Below are 16808 nucleotides of genomic sequence, written 5' to 3' on the forward strand. Positions count from 1 at the left end.
ACAGCTTATTCTAAATCATAACTGGCCATAAGCAAATATATGGAAGTCTTAAAATTTGTTTAAATATCTCATATAAATACAAATGCCAGCTTTCATATTGTTAAATAATATGAAAGCTTAATTGATAGCGTATTTGCTAGACTATTTCCAAAAAGTAATGTGCTCTGAAAAGGATTAATAAATGAACTATTCTTGTAAACTAATTATGGCCATTAATGTATTGAAATTATTAAAATCTGCTTGTATTACGCTGGGAACTCTTACCAAATTTGTAATAATTTAGACTTTATGATTTATCACGGTCAGTGTTGTTGAGGAAAATTTTTCTTGTTAAAAATTTTTGTATACTTTTTTTTGTTGAAAATAACGCGTATTTTTTGTTTAAATTACATGCTTTACGTAATTTTTTTATAGTAAGTTGACCGCTTTGAAAGTTAATGTTTTTTCTTCTTCTCCCCATCTTAAATGAAAAGGATGATTGAAACTGTGGGTTCTTGACCAGCAGCTTTGGTATTTCGTATGAACTATGCCTATAGAAGCAGCAGCAAGAATTGATACCGCACACAGAATTTTTTCTTTTTAACCTGCTTTAAACTAACAAAAAATGTACCGAAATAAAAAAAAAATTTCCAATAGAAAAATTACAATAAATAAAGAAACCCTACAAAATTGACTAAAAATGAGATTTTATTAGAAATCCATTGGAGTATGCACTTTCTCCATGCATCCTCATCACTACATCTCTAATCATACAGGTCTTTGTTTCATCAATAAAAATATTTTTGGCATTTAATGAATGCTTCAAATTATGTGTTAGAAAACTTGAAAATTCTAATTGATCTGACCACACTCACCTTATTAAAATGGAGAAAAGTGGCCTCCTGTATGTTAAATCCCTAGCAGCAAAGTAACTTGGGGCCCTCATTGGGCCCATATTCACTCAGTAAGGGTTTGTAGGTCCTTTATTTTTCCGATATCGGTCCTCTATAGAATTGTCAGATTCACCCAATATTTTATATCCAAATGTAGGCCATTCTGGGACCCATATTAAAAAATTTAGGTATCCCAACATTGGTTCTTCAGTGCATGTTCTTATATGACCCATATCGAGCCGATTTTGAACCTAACTAGGGCCGAGGTGAAATTGTAGCTTGGGACATCAGAATTCCAATGTGTCACAAAAGCCTTTGAGTGGGTTGAGTCAAGTGTTGTAAAAAGGGATCTGAACTGGAGTTTTTTGAGAATGCATAATGAGAAGGGACCTATTTAGGTGTTGGAGAAAGTATCTGAATAGAAACTGTTTTTATTAATTTAAGTTGATTTACCAACTAAAGCATTGCATCTTAGGTTTGTTATCAGATAATGACATTTTTGTATTTTGTTTATATTTATGGCTGATAATCAGGAGAGAAAAAAATGCTAATGAATTTTGTTTGCCCTAATCATAGTATTTTACGATAATTTTTTAAAATTAGTTTAGCATGGTAATTTTCAGTATATTTGTAATCATGTTTTTCATTAAATCAGGCAATTAAACCTTAATACCATATTATAGAAAAGGAAATTACTTTATCCAACAATGCGAAAGATTTTAAAATTTCTAAAATTGTTATTATGCCTTATATAATAGTCATTATTGTAGTGATATCCATGATAATGATATATCTTAAAGTTATGCCTCTTTTGAATCAACAATTGAATGTTAATTTGCAATTTACTTATTTTTAAAGTTGTTCTAATTCTTTTTTTTTTTCTCATTTACACACAAGGGAAAAATTTTAAGTTTGCAATTTAATAATTTGAATTTCAACTTATAATAATATACATATAATACAACCTTAAGTTTTAAGAGAAAAATAGAGATAAAATCGTTGCTACAAACAAAATAAAATTAAAAAAAAAAAAAAATCTCTCGCAAGTTATCTAGAACTGTCCACTTAATTATTATAATAGTTTGTGAATATCTAATAGATTTCTATATAAAGATTTTTGATTTACCATAGTAATGATAGTTACTTTTAGGGAAATAATTGAATTTTACATTAAAGGAAAATAATTTATATAAATATTTTGATCCTTTCTGAAGTGCCAATAGAAATATCCTACGAAAAATTTTGCCATTGCTCTTGGCATTTCTAATTCTTGAAACTGAAGTTTTCAATTGATAAGTTTAAGACATTGTAATAAAATTTCCCAAATTATAATTTTTTTTTTAAATGTTGAAGTTTAATTTGTTTTCAACCTCAATGTGGTGCTTGAATGAAAATATTGAAAAATAAATATTATTCTTGATTAGTTTGCTTGATTTCAATTTTTTATCAAATATATCAAAATTTAACATTATTTTAGAATGACATTCTCAGTGTATTTACTTTTAACTACAGTTCCTTTCCACCTTATTGCTATCAATTTATTCTTTTATTTTCAGGTAAACAATACACAGCATATAGAAATGTAGCGGAATCCAAATGCTATGCAACAAGTGTTTCATGATGGATGTTTATTTGTATGTTCTGCCAACATTGTTCTTCTGGTATAGTTTTCTTGTGTCACTTTTTCTCATGTTTTTAGTTAATGTTGAGCAATTAATAAAAAAATTTTTTTAAAGTCAATTCCTACTTAGCACTTTCACATTTAGCACATTTTATTTTAGTTACTTTTTATTAAATAATTATAATTTTTTCTCTGGTATAAAACTAAAATTAATTAATTGTATTTAATGAATGAATTAATATTTGAAAAAACTGTATTAACATCAAGTGATATCTACTACAAATTTTAAAAAATGCATTTGAACTTGTGTGAATGAATAAAAAGTATTTCATTTACGAGTGAAAATTTGAACGAAATATATAAATATATGTATAAACTAATACTATAAATTGAAGGAGAAAAAAAAGGCATGTGGTATCTGATAACGATAAAAGTATAAATTTGGTGACGTGGACCAACACATGCTGCCACGTAATGTTCTTCATTGAATTTATCTGACACAGTAAATATAAAATAATTAAATATTTAAGTGTGTGCAATAAACTATTTTTTTTTTTGTTCGAATAGAGCTTTAAGTGAGAAATTATCGCTGATGTTATCGTTAAATATGTGAAAAACTGAATGGCTTATAGTAAAATTTAGAACAATGACTAACGCGTAACCAATCATTAAATTCGATTTTCATTCACCCCTATTTAATGAATGAATTAATATGTGAAAAAAACTGTATTAACATCAAGTGACATCCATTGCAAGTTTAAAAAAATGTATTTGAACACTTGAGTGGATGAATAAAAAAGTATTTTATTAACAATTGGAAAATTTGAACTAGATATGAAGGGAGAGTGTGAATTGAATAATACTTTTCTGTTATTCAAAATAGTGTTTCTCCACTCAATTTTGTTGTAAAATGAAATGAAACACATTGTAAATTTATTTCATTTCATTTCAGTGTTTTATCTTCGACTAATAAGGTTAGTAATAAAATTATTTTCAGTAAACTTTTTCTTTAAATTTTTTATGTCAACTTTATTTTGTGGTATTATTTCTAAGAAATATTCTATTTAATTCCAAGCATGCGCAATTTAAAAAAAAAAAAAAAGAAACTTGTTAGATGAAAGATAAATAGTTTGTTAAATGAGTTTCAGATTTTATTAAAAACGTTTTCCTGTGATATTGAAGTTTCCTTCATGGCTCCTATCTGAAATCCTTATTAAATTATACTCTCCTATTTCGATATTTGTGTCAGTAAACATAAAAATTTAAAAATAAAAATATTCATTAAGAAATTTTTTTTTTAACCTAAATAACATATCTACTTTCTGCAGTAAGAAATAAATAAAAAAAGTGACTGCATCCTTCACAGGCTTATAAAAATGTGCAGAAAAAGATTCCTGTATGGTTGTTCCAAGTGATAAGTTTAAGCAAATTCTCATATATTGTAAATTTATTTTATTTCATTTCATTGTACAACAATACATTTTATTGTTTCTCTTCTTACTCATATCAATCAATAATTTATATTTGATACCAAGAAACTTTTATTCATTGAATATTGTATGTTCTTAATTAAGGTAAGTGTATGGATGAAAGATAAAGTTGTCTGTAAAACATTTCAGTGCTCACTTAGTCTATGTTTTTCTATTTTGGTTCTGTTGTCTTCCTCTACTTCTTAATCTCACTTATTTCAAATTAACCAAGAAAATCGGAAAGATTCAAATTAATAACAAAACATTGGTGCCAGTAGAAAAATTTTGAAATCTTTGAAAGATCAACTTATTCTATATTTGCGGTTGGTGCCATGTTTGAATTAATTAAAACTCAGCAACTAAGAGAGATTATTTAATGGTTTGGGACAAATCTTCTATTCTGTGAAATCAATACAAATAAGGGGTAAGGGCCTGGTTTGGTAGGACACTGGGCCCATGTCCAAGAGTTCGTGTGTTCGATCCCCACCACCAAAGACTCCCCGTGTAGTAAATGGTGTCTGATGCACATTAAATCTGTCGAGTCGCAAAATCCTCCATGTTTCCATAACAAATCAATACCTCTGGGGGTACTGATCCAGAAGTTTCCTTGTCTTCTGGATTGGTTAAAAATGACAAGGCTGCGGAGTTGAACATTAATAGTCGTAAATGCGAAATTGGGTCGGCTGTTCAACTACCGATATAGAATAAAATAAGGGATAGGAACACAAAGCTCCTAACGTATAGAAAAATTGAATTACTCTTACATTTTAAATTTATTAGAGTCCACTGTATTGAAAACCAAGTGGTTGAGAATCTTACTTATCAATTTAAAACTTCTTTGTGAAAATCTTCTAAAAATGATCTAGTAGGGAGTAATCATCATGGTATGTAGAAAAAATTGGTACTTTTCCATTTCGCCATCACAAGTAAATTAAACTAATTTATTCAAATAAAAAACCAGTTGAATTTATAGTTTTTTATTCGCAACTTCACTGCCTGTGCTGGGGAACCAAAAAATGTATATTTTTGACTGGCATATTTAAATCTACAAAAAAATTAGTTAAGCTAAAATATTTAAATTTCTTTTGGGAGTGAATACAAGTGTTTAATAGGTTGGTATTATGCCACAAAAATTTTAATCATTGAAATTTGCATTGTTTAATCATTAGTTTTAAATCTATTTTTAAATTTTAGGTTCTAATTAATTGGTGAAAGAAAATGGGACAGACTTTGTTTATTTTTAAAGTTCTCAGTGATCATCATATTTGGCTTTTTACTCTGAGTTGAAGCATACGAAGTATCAGCTATTTCGTACATTATTCAGGTAATTTCTTTTTTATTAAGCGTTTTCATGTTTATGAATTACATTTTTTGCATTGATTTTTATGTTTTGAATAATAATTTATTTCATTTGTTCTCATTTTTTAAAAGAAATGCATGTATGTATTTCTTTGTCTTTGCTTCTTTTGTTAGTTAGATGAATGGAATCTGACTTGATTAGTTGACATTCATCAGTTTAATGCCTTTGAGATAAATTTTTCTTTACTCTTTTATTATCATCACTTAGATAATTAACAAAATAGATTAAATCTGCAATTCCAAGTAATGTGAAGTTGTATTTTATATTTTACACTTTCAAAACTAGAAATGGAAAATGTAGATGTAGTGTTAAATGATGTCAGTTTTAAATGTGGTGTAGCTTTAGGGTGGTTTTTATTAACACGAGGAAATTTTTTCTCGAATATAATCCCTAATCATTCCCTATAAAGGTGCCATTTTGTATAAAAATTGTATTATAAAAGTTTCAACTCAATAAAGTGTTTATGCTCCGCTCCCAAGCATTATAGTTAAAAAAAATTATGATTCATATTATTTGTTATAAAATCTGAGCAAGTAGTTGTAAACTCTTTTTTTAGATAATGTTTTTAACTTCTCATTTTGCAGTTAAAACTTGTCTGTGAAAGGAATAGACCAAAAGAAGACCAAGGTTTTTCTTTGTTAATACTCGATCAAAAGCAATTTTTTGGAATTTTTTTTTTTAACATTTTGTTAGTTTTGTTAAAATGTCTTTAAGTATGTCAAATAATAATGTTCCTATACCTTCTTAGAAAAATGTCTTACATTAACAATTTTACAATAGTTACTAATTGTATGCAAATTTTCTCTTTCCTTAAAAAATGTAATTTTTCGGGTGGGGTAAGGAAAACCACCCTTTGATCTGTTCAACTATAAAAGGCGAAAGTGTTATTTACAAAATAAGTAAAGGCTTGTGTTTCTACAACTATTTGTTCACAAAATGTGCAAGTTTTTGAGAAAAATTGCATTTTTCCCCCGGGCTTTCAGAATATTAGTTTTATAGCAAGTGGTATCTTTTTAGAGCAGTGTTCCCCAACCACCGGTCCGTGGAGCAAATGTTACCAGGCCGCCCATTTCATTGAAACTGAATTAAAATTCCCAGGTTTATACCCAAATAAAAAATATCTGTGTTCCATAAAAATTTTATTTATTTAAAAAAAAGGGGGCCAAAAGGTAGAATACCCTGAGATTTGCAGAATACCCTACACACTTGCCACCACAGCACTTAAATCCCTATTGACATTTCCGACAACCTATCTGTGTGAAGCGGGGTTTTCTGCCGTCTCATTGCAAAGAAACAAGCTCAGGGTTGTCATTGATTTAACGTTCTACTAAGTTAAAATGTTAAATCACTTTATATTTATTATTTTGAAGGCATGTTTAAATACAATTAAATTAAAATTAATAAACCAAAATAATTAAAAGTATAAACAATCAACGTCCCCCCTCCCACCGGGCCTCGGTAAAATTATCAAACGTTAACAGGTCCGTGGTGATAAAAAAGGTTGGGGTACACTGTTTTAGAGGATGTGATCAAAGAAAATTTAATTTCTTACCATCATTCTAGTATAGCATATTTATAGAGTATCATGTGTGTCATGACACTTGTATTGTCAGTAAATGGCATAATGTGTCTGTGCTGCCACAATTTGCATTACATATTTCCTAGCTTTTAAAATTTCTTTAATTACTTAAACTTGTGTTTTTTCAAACCTAGTATTGATTATGGGGTTGGCTTTATTTTTGGTTCTGTTATTTCTTGATAAATCACCAACCATGGATCTCTTCTCATGATTCTAAATGTCTGTTGGGAACAATTCAATTGCTTTTGAATAAGCAGGTCATGGGGGATTTGTCTCCATGGCCTTGTTAATATTATTTTTCAAAATTTATTATTTAACTTAGAAAGTATTATTATAACTGTAATTTGTATCTCTACATATACTAAATAAAAGTTTTATATTAATTATGATCCAGTTTTCATCTTCAACTGTCAAATTTTACAATCCTGTTTTCATCACAATCTTCAATTGGCCAACTTCCAACCACATCTGATTTCTGTCTTTACAGTGTTTTAATGTATTTATTGAATTCTGATAAATTTTCAGAAAGGCATAGAGCGCAAAAGACTGCATTTTCAAATAATAAAATCTTCAAAATTCACAGGTTTTGCTAATTTTTGTTGTTGTAATCTTTACCATGTAAGATTTATTGCCTCCCTCTGTAAACTGCAGTGACTCATAAAATCACCTTCCTTCTCAGATAAGTTGATATTATTAAGGTGGCTGATTTTATAAATCCAAATCAAAACCGAACCTTAAGGGAATAATGTGTCTTAGTTAAACTTTACAAATACATTAAGGCTAAAATGATTATAACATTTATATTTTATTTTTGCTGAATCCGCGTTTGGCATTTCAATTGAACATCAGCTACATTTTTGTTTAGTGTTTAGAAAGATTTTAAAATACTAGTATGTTTGTTTCATTTAAAAAAATTAAATTTAAAGATTCTACATTAGGGGTGCTCAACCTGCGGCCCGATGACCCCTTAAGTGCGGCCCGCGAGTGCTTTTAAACACAATAAGAAATAAACAAAAATATAAAAAAATTTCAAAATTTTTTAATTGCACTTTTGAGTCATCACCTTTTTACGAGCTCAATTTTTACGGATTCCATAATAAATGTATGTTAATACGCTCTCTTTAAGCCGATTTTATCGTAAATTTAAATGATTATTTAAGCAGTTATTTCCGCTTTTCAACGTGATTTCGAAAATTCCGAACTTTTATTAAGATAATGATTATGACACGTGAGCTTCAGATCGCGAATTTAAATAATCACTTTTTGGCACATGTTATTTGTGCCGATTCCTTCGTAAATCTAAGTGACTTTTTATCTTTCTTTTTTTTTAAAAATTATTTCTTTTTTTCAACCATTTTTTGGGCAGTTATTGCTATGCATTCCTACATAGTATAAAGATTCCGATAATTTTATTACGACATGGGAGTTTTAAATTGCGCATTTGACATGCTTTAATCGTGCTGAATTGAGCATAAATTTAAGTGATTTTTTTCAATTATTGCTGTACTTCTCTGCGTGACTTTGACGTTCACATTATTTAACTACGATGTTATTATGACACGCAAATTTTTAATCGTGTATTTGAATAATCAGTTTTTTATATAGTATTTCGATACGGATTTATCGTAAATCCCAGTTATTTTTTCTTTGTTTTTTGGCAACGAATCTAATTTGGTTGAATGTGATAGTGAACTGTGTTTCGGTCCAATACCGAATATTCGGCAAGAAAATCGTCTGAATACCGTATATTCGGGGCCAAATAGCAACATTTTTTAGCAGCATAGCAAAACTGAAACCTAAATTTCAGTGTTAAGAATAATATCTTCTGGAAAAGCGTAATCATGAAACAATGCTTAAAAATAAGGCCTATCAGAAACGCTTTTAAATATGCCGCTCTAGCATAAAAACTAAAGATATATACAAAAGCAAAACAGAGAAAATAAAAATTTATCTTAATTTTCAAAAGAAAATTTTAAAGCTGAACTTCTCAGCTTTCCCATTGCCAGAAAAAGTCAAGAAAATAGAATTAAGTCTAACAGAAATTATCTTAAAAATTGCTGCTTTGTAATAAAAATGTCCATAAAAAGAGATTTTATTATTTTTATTAAAGGGAAATAAAAAAAGCTAAATAGATACAAAAACGGAAAACTTTCTAAATTTTTTAAATGAAAATCTCAATTTAAATTTTTCACATTGCAATATTTTTAGAAGAAAAAGAATTGCCATAAAATAAAGTTTATTAGTAGCGCTCATTAAACAACTGTTGTGTCATAATAAAAATGCCTATAAGAGAAACGTTTTAAAAGAAAAGCAGAAAAAACAAATTATCTTAGCTCGTGAAACAGAACTTTAACACTGAAAATGATAGTTTTCTATGTTACCGGTTATCTATATTTCAGTACAAGGAAAACGTGACACTAAATTAATACAGTACAGAACCCGTTATCCGGAAATCAGAAAACCGGAAGATCAAAAAACCGGAACGAAATTCGATAAATTTTCCAGCCATTTTTTTTCAAAAAAATGCGTTTTTCCTCGTAAGATTTCAGGATTTTTCGTTCTTTTTTTAAAGATGTTTGTTTACCTTGCCATCATTTTGGAAATACTCATTAGAGTATTACTTCATCGTTTTTTTCTTCTTTTTAAGACTATTTCCAAATATGTTCTTTTTTTTTAGTTGGGTTTAACAATAAAAAAATGGCTTTTTGTAGAGATTCAGAAAACCGGAAAAATCAATTATCCGGAATAGCGATGGTCCCGATCGTTCCGGATAATCGGTTCCCTACTGTAGTATGAGACGTTCCGCTCATGATGCTATTTTATAATAAAACAGAAAAAATGAAAAAAAAATCCTTCTCAGTTCTTTGAACTAAAAGTATTGAAAAAATGACGATTAATCTGTATGAATAAAAAATTTTTTTAAAAAAAGCAGATGTGCAAAAACTTTTGGTTCAGTATAAAGTAATCTAGTTTCAATTTTTCAAATTTCGTTTTTCCGATTGTCTTCTAGAAGGTAAATTTGCAAGCCATGTGCAGAAAAATGAGTTTTAAAATTACAAAATTTTTGTAAAAACTTTCTTATAAAAAAAACAATACTATAATGTTGTTCAAAATATGATTTTATATTCTTCTTCTATATAGATTAAAAAAAAAACTACTCTGCTGAATATATTTGGCGGATCATTTGACCAACTGAATTTTTGGCAAAAGGGCCAAATACTAGTTACATCACTAATTTTAATGCAATGCTATTGCAACCCGAGAAATTCACGAAGTGGCAGAAATCTTGAATTTTTAAACTGCTCACTGTTTGTAATTTTGATTTCAATCTTTTTGTTGTTGCTTAAGTGCTCTTTTTCAGTAAAAAAAAAAAAAAAACTTTCACTATACAATAAAATCTAATACTCAATAAAAAGACATAATAAAATACGATAAGTATTGAATTTTATTTTGAACTATAACAGTTTTTTTTATTTCAGGCTTTTGTTTAAACCTTATAAATTTTCTTCAATTGAAATATTTAATTTAAATTTATATTACTTAATATTTACAAATTTTTTTTTCTACTTTCATACTGTGAACATTGCAGTTTTTTTTTTTAATAAGAATTTATTTTTAAAAATATTTTTTGTATTGTGTGATATGATAAAAAAACATTTCTTTTCTCCAATGTTTATTTATTTTGATAAATCTATTTTTGATATGATAAAAGTGGAAATTTAAAAAAAAAAAGTTTTTTGATTTTTAGATGAATTCTAAAAATTGAACGCCTTTGATTTTCTGCAAATAAATTACTAAGTTTATTGATAAAAAAAACGATAATGTTTAAATAAATATTACTACATTTGCCATCAACATAAATACATGCCCTTCATCCTGCTGTGGCTCTTGACTCAAAAAGGTTGTGCATCCCTATTCTACATGCTTTGAAAATTTCTTCTCTGTTAATTTTAAAAGGTTTTTCTGACATTTACCTTATTGGATACAAAATAACGCATTAACGATAGGTATTAAGAAGTTTTTCCTAATTCATAAAGTTTTCATTTCAATGCACTGTGGGCCAGGGGATCTTTGGCCAAAAGTCAAAAATTAAATTTTCTACTAAAATATGTGTAGGCAGTTTTAATATAGCCCAAATTAAGCATTCATAATCATTCCAAACATTACAATTTGCTTTTTGGTCCAACAAGAGTACAATTTAATAAAAAATATGTTAATTTTTTTTTTTAAATGTAACTTTTAAATTTTTATTTCAGAAATATATATAGGAATTTCACTTTACTGTTACATTTTTATCAGAGTAATTAGTCTGAAATTATAGTAAAATTTTTCAATGTGTTGGATTAGTTAATACTCTTGACAAACTTATAGTTTATATCTTATCATTTGACATTTTACAATATTTGAATGACTTTCGAAACTTAGTTCCAAAAAGTTCCACGAGGTAATTAGCTAAACTTTTTTTTTTGTTATCTTCTTTCGAAAAAACCTGCCCCATTTTGTCCGTATTGCAAAGGTGGACTAAATATACCGAAAAACAAAAATTATGTTTTTGCACCATTTTGTAATTAATTCGCATTATTTTGTAATATTACTTCGGAAATATAATTTGTTTTCCATTTTAATATAAAATTACGAAAATTATTATATTTTCATTTTTAATTTAATTTTTTAAATGTACTATATTATGTATTATTTTTATTTTTAATTGCCGTATTTCAGCCGCCAAAAAGATATATGCCGTATTTCAAGAAAAAAAAGAAATGTATATTTCATAAAATTTTTAATACTTATATTATTAATTGAATACAACTAAAAATAACACCAAAGTGTAGCATTTTTATGTTACAGACAAGGAATCACTCTTCAACATATATTACTTAAAAAAATTTGATTATTGAGTGTTTATTTGCATGTTAAGTGGAGTTGTAAAGTAATATAAAAGCATATTTGAAATATTCTTTTTTTATTATTGTGTCAGCATATTTAAGGAACAAAAGTAGATATTTTTTAATTCTTTATTGAAAACATTAAATAATATTTAAATGGAATAGTTAAATCCTATTAAATACTTTGGAATGGTTTAGTTAATTTCAATCAAGGGCTTAAAATATTATTTGACATTGTTTTTTTTTATTTTTAAAAACCTGTTTAAACCAAAACTTTTTTTTCTAACTATGCTATGAATGTATTGTGAAATGCTGGCTAAATGAGTAACTATAATTTGTTTATAACTAGACAATATTTTTAGATTAGAAGGTAATATCTTTCTTTTTGCTACCCAAGGAATCATTTAGTTATACTTTGTTAGGTTATGAATTTTGGCATCTTTTGTGAATTCTTAGTTTTATTCATTCATTGCATGCATTTTAAGCAATAAGTTTGTGGTGTAATCAACATACTAGGTTCAAGTATCAGAGTTTAAAGACCTGGCAAACCTGTAAACTTCAATGTATCCTCTGTGATCGTCTTTCTGAATGTGTAACAAACTGAACTGAATTTTTATTGAATGAAATGTATATATATATATATATATGATCGTAAAATTTTGTTCTCTCTTTTGCTTTATGTCGATTCTTTTGTTCTACGTGTTTCATTATAATCCTAGATGTTTTTTTTTCAATGTAAACATTTCGAATTTCTACTTTTTTTCACCTTTGTTGATTGATTTATCTAAAATGCAGAATTTAATACATGTAACCTATCTCGCCAAAGATAAGGATATTTTATACAATATTTAATAATTGAACAGGACTGCTACACCTCCAGAAAAATACAGGGTAAAATGCAGGGAATTTCCAATTTTTTCTTAAAAACCGAGAAAATGCAAGAATTTATTTTTCTTTTAAAAAAGCCAATGCTTTTAAACATGAACAAAAATAAAGAGTAATCATAGCTAGCATTACAAAAGAAGATAAAGTAGGCATGTCAGCCGTCCAACTATGGAAGCTGGTCAATGATCCATTTTTTTTTTCTTCTCATTTTTCTTCTTCCTTCCCTTCAAGGTAGTATCTCTCTTCGTGTTTTACTTCTTTCTTCCAAAGGATGAGATTGTGCATGCACCCGCATTCCAATGTTCCTCTTCAGAAGTTGTGTGAAATTTCTTAATTTAAGTTCGGGTGACGGAAGTAGAATGGATTTTCTCTAGTTAGATTTTTTTTCGAAAATTGCAATATTCAATCTTTTCTAACGTAGTAGTGTGTTAGTTTGCAGTTGTTAGAGAAATATTTTCACAGACGTTTCAAGGGTCTGCTGAGGACAAATTTTCTACAGTTTAGCGGTACCTTCACAAATTCACCGTTCGATCAAACAGTACTTTCAGAAAATACTTTTTTTAAAAAAGCAAATTTTAAGATTTTCCTCCATGCCTTTTAAAACTTAGTGGTACAATTATCTTTTTTTATGAGTTAAGCAGTAGTAAATGATTGCATGCTATAAATTTATGTTTTAATATATATTTCTTTTTTTCATTACTAAAAATCTTCATCTTTATTTATACTTATACATGGTGCGTAGCATTTTTAAAATGTGCTTAAAGGTGCTTATTTTCGATTATCGCTATTTAAAACCCCTTAAAGGAGCCTTTTTCATTGGGTGTTTTTAAAAAGTGCTTAATTTTTCCTTTTCAAAAATGCTATATTTTTCGTTACTATGTCGATTTGCGCTGCGTATTATGCTATACCGTGCTTTTTCACATTGTTCTATTCAATGTTTTCAAAATCCATTTCGGCATCCATAGCGTATGAAAACGCCTATCATTTTACTAGCTTGAGGAAATACTTGCGACTCCTTATGTGCGTTTACTGAGCTGGGTTCGGTGAGATTACTGCCTTCTCATGTGCAACTCTGCGGCATTTTGCAAGAAATTCTCAATTTCAAACTTCATTTTCCACCCTCTGAAATCGAAGCGAAAAATCTCTCGATTATTTTATAACGGCTAATATAATCAAGAAAAGAGTTCTTTGTCAGAAACTAGTTATTTTATCATGATCAGCTAAAGTCTCGCATTTTGCTAATGTATATAGTGCTTAAAAATATATTTCGAGTGCTTAAAGAGTACTTAAAAGGTGCTTATTTTTTGTTGAAAGATTTGACTACGCACCCTGTTATAAATACAGTAGAGTTCTGATTATCCGAACTGCTCGGGACCGAATGTGGTTCGGATAATGAAAAGTTTGGATAGTTGGAAAGATGTTTAAAATCTAGTTTAAATGATTATTATTTATGCACTAACTTCCCTTCAAACTTTTTCTAGGCTTAGGACTGGCAGTACTATCTAAAATAGCTCTGGCGTGTTTAAAAGTTTTTTTTTTTTTTTTTTTAATTTGTAATTATTTTTAATTTATTTTTTTAAAACTTTTTTTCATTTTGAATTATTTTTTATCATATTTCAGCTTTTTACAAATTTTTTTTATCAATTACTGATTTTACCATATTTTTCTTTATTTTCCATTGCAAAAGACTTTTGTTTCAATAAAGATGCTCTTTTTTGAGCAGCAATATCCCTTATTCTTTTTAGATAAATCAACTGAACTGGATCAACATCATTTTGACGTTTTAGCCAATTCATTGCAATATCTAATGATTTGCATGCTTCTATATGAGTAGGTCCACTATCTTGAATTTGATCATCTATTTCTTCCTCTTCGTCTGTGAAGTTCCGATTTTCATTCAAAATTGCAACAATTTCATCATAATTTAAAATTTGAAATTCTGGGTCGTTTTCAGTGTCTCGACACAATTTTATTCCAAGATTTAAGATTCCAATCACTGTAATCACTAATCATTAACCATAAGTGACAAGTACCCATCCTCCAATTGTAGAACTTCAGCACATATCTATTCATAAACTCCTTCCCCATTTTAACCATTGTAGACTGTCAAATTGAAGCGTGCATTCTTGGAATATAATTTTCAGTTGAAGAGGGCTAAAAGAGTATGTAGGTTTAACTGTATAACAATACATGTATGTATTGGCTACTATAAGAAAACTGCTGAAAAAGGTTGCAAATTAATTATAGTCTTCAGATGTAGTGGATATTATTTATTCTTCTAAATTTAGAAAAATTGTGGATAAGTTAAAAAGTATTCTAAACTTTAAACAACAAAAAAAAAGCGAATTTGGACACGGTTCGGATAATTGGACGTTCGTATAATAAGGGTTCAGATAATCGGCGCTCTACTGTATTAAATTTATTTGATGAAACGAAAAAAAAAATAATTAATATAAAACAACGTGCAAAGAACTTTTATTTTTGTGAACAAGAGCTATAAGGTAGCAAACGCCACTGATGTTATCATTAAAATATTGGAAAAAAATCGTCTGCAGTTTAATTTAAATTAATCTAAGCCAAGTTCTTCAAGTCCTTTTCATAGATGAAGGTTGGCATGGTCGAAAAATACATTCCCATATTGGTGATCCGGACGTGATGTGAACACGCCTACCTTATCAGAAACGCCCACTACGATGTAAAACAAGCCTACTTCGATGGATGGTACGTATTTAACAGTTGACTTGCTACTTGTGACTGCGACATTGTCCTCTTCACGCTGTCACATCTCAGTCTTGATAACACACAACGCATACACTCGACTGCTAAAGGCAACACAAGAGCGACCACGATCGTAAACTTAATTCAGCTCTCACGAGCAGCACTCAAAAAGTACGGTGATCTTAATACAGCTCTCCCGGTTTTTCACAAAACAGCAATGAATCAACTAGTGGTATCCGTTCATCGAATTCTATCACAGATATAATTCTGGTGGGGGAGCACTGTAATGTATATCTACCACTACAAAATATATAATTCTAATTCACTAATATATAAGACATGTTAACTCGATTCTACGGTGGGGTACCTTTTCATAGAAGGTTGACATTGTCGAAAAATATGTTTGAAATAATATTTAAAATTGAAAGTATATTGTTATAACAAATTTGAGAAATAGAATTATATTATTCTGATAATAATAATAAAATAAAAAAAAACTTTCCTCCTAAATTCTTAATTTAGAAATCAAACGAAATCAAGAACATAATAACAACAGTGCAGGTTTATCTATAAGAAATGGTGTGAACTACAATCTGTTCTATTGTTTTTATATTTTCATTATATTTTAAATTATCAGTAATAAAATAGCGAAAATCGAAATTTTTGTTGCAATTCACCGAAGGAAAGGGTTCAACATATGGTATTAAGAAGCAAATAATCTCATGGAATCACAGCACATGTAAGATATATTTTCAAGATACGATAGAATAAAAAAAAACATTGTTGTACTTAATGCTTTGATTTTATTTTTCGTTTAACTATCGAGCGTAATGGATCTGTTAGCAATTGCATCGTTTTTTGGATTTTTATTCTGGGGCAGTTTAGCTATACCTGGTAATATCTTTCAGATAGATTATTTATATCTTTTTAGATAATATTACTGTGTTACTATTTACAAGTTGAAGGGTTTATTGAAAAACCATTATTATTTTTAAATATTTGTGCTGACAAAAATGAGATTAAAATTTTCCTGATATAACTTCTTAGATCAAAAATGCTTTATATATTTTTTTTAGATAATATTACTGAGTTACTATTTACAAGTTGAAGGGTTTGTTGAAAAAACATTATTATTTAAAAATATTTATGCTGACAAAAATGAGATTAAAATTTTCCTGAACTTCTTTGATCAAACAGATTGTTTTAAAAAAAGGCATTTCATCTCAACGAATTTAAGGAAGGCATAGTGTTATGTTATTATTTTAATATCACTATATATATGTATAATATTTAATAGCATATTTATGGAATAAATTTTATCCTGACAATGGAATAAATCAAAATTCAGGAAAAAAAGTTCTTTATTACACTACCAGAAGATTTCAGAAAATAAAATTTTTAAGATTTGGCGGTTT

The 16808-nt window shown here is 28.2% G+C and overlaps 1 protein-coding gene across 1 annotated transcript in view; it reads left to right on the top strand.

Annotated features, from left to right (window-relative positions):
- Positions 1-2422: 2422 nt before the first annotated feature.
- LOC107457234 (pre-mRNA 3' end processing protein WDR33) overlaps positions 2423-16808 on the top strand; it is a gene marked incomplete in the record, with an annotated part of 63006 nt that continues 48620 nt past the window's right edge. Inside the window, 2 exon segments of the mRNA XM_043053584.2 lie at positions 2423-2533; positions 5157-5271.

This window comes from Parasteatoda tepidariorum, chromosome 3, assembly GCF_043381705.1.
Source record: "Parasteatoda tepidariorum isolate YZ-2023 chromosome 3, CAS_Ptep_4.0, whole genome shotgun sequence".
In the NCBI taxonomy this organism is placed as follows: domain Eukaryota; kingdom Metazoa; phylum Arthropoda; class Arachnida; order Araneae; family Theridiidae; genus Parasteatoda; species Parasteatoda tepidariorum.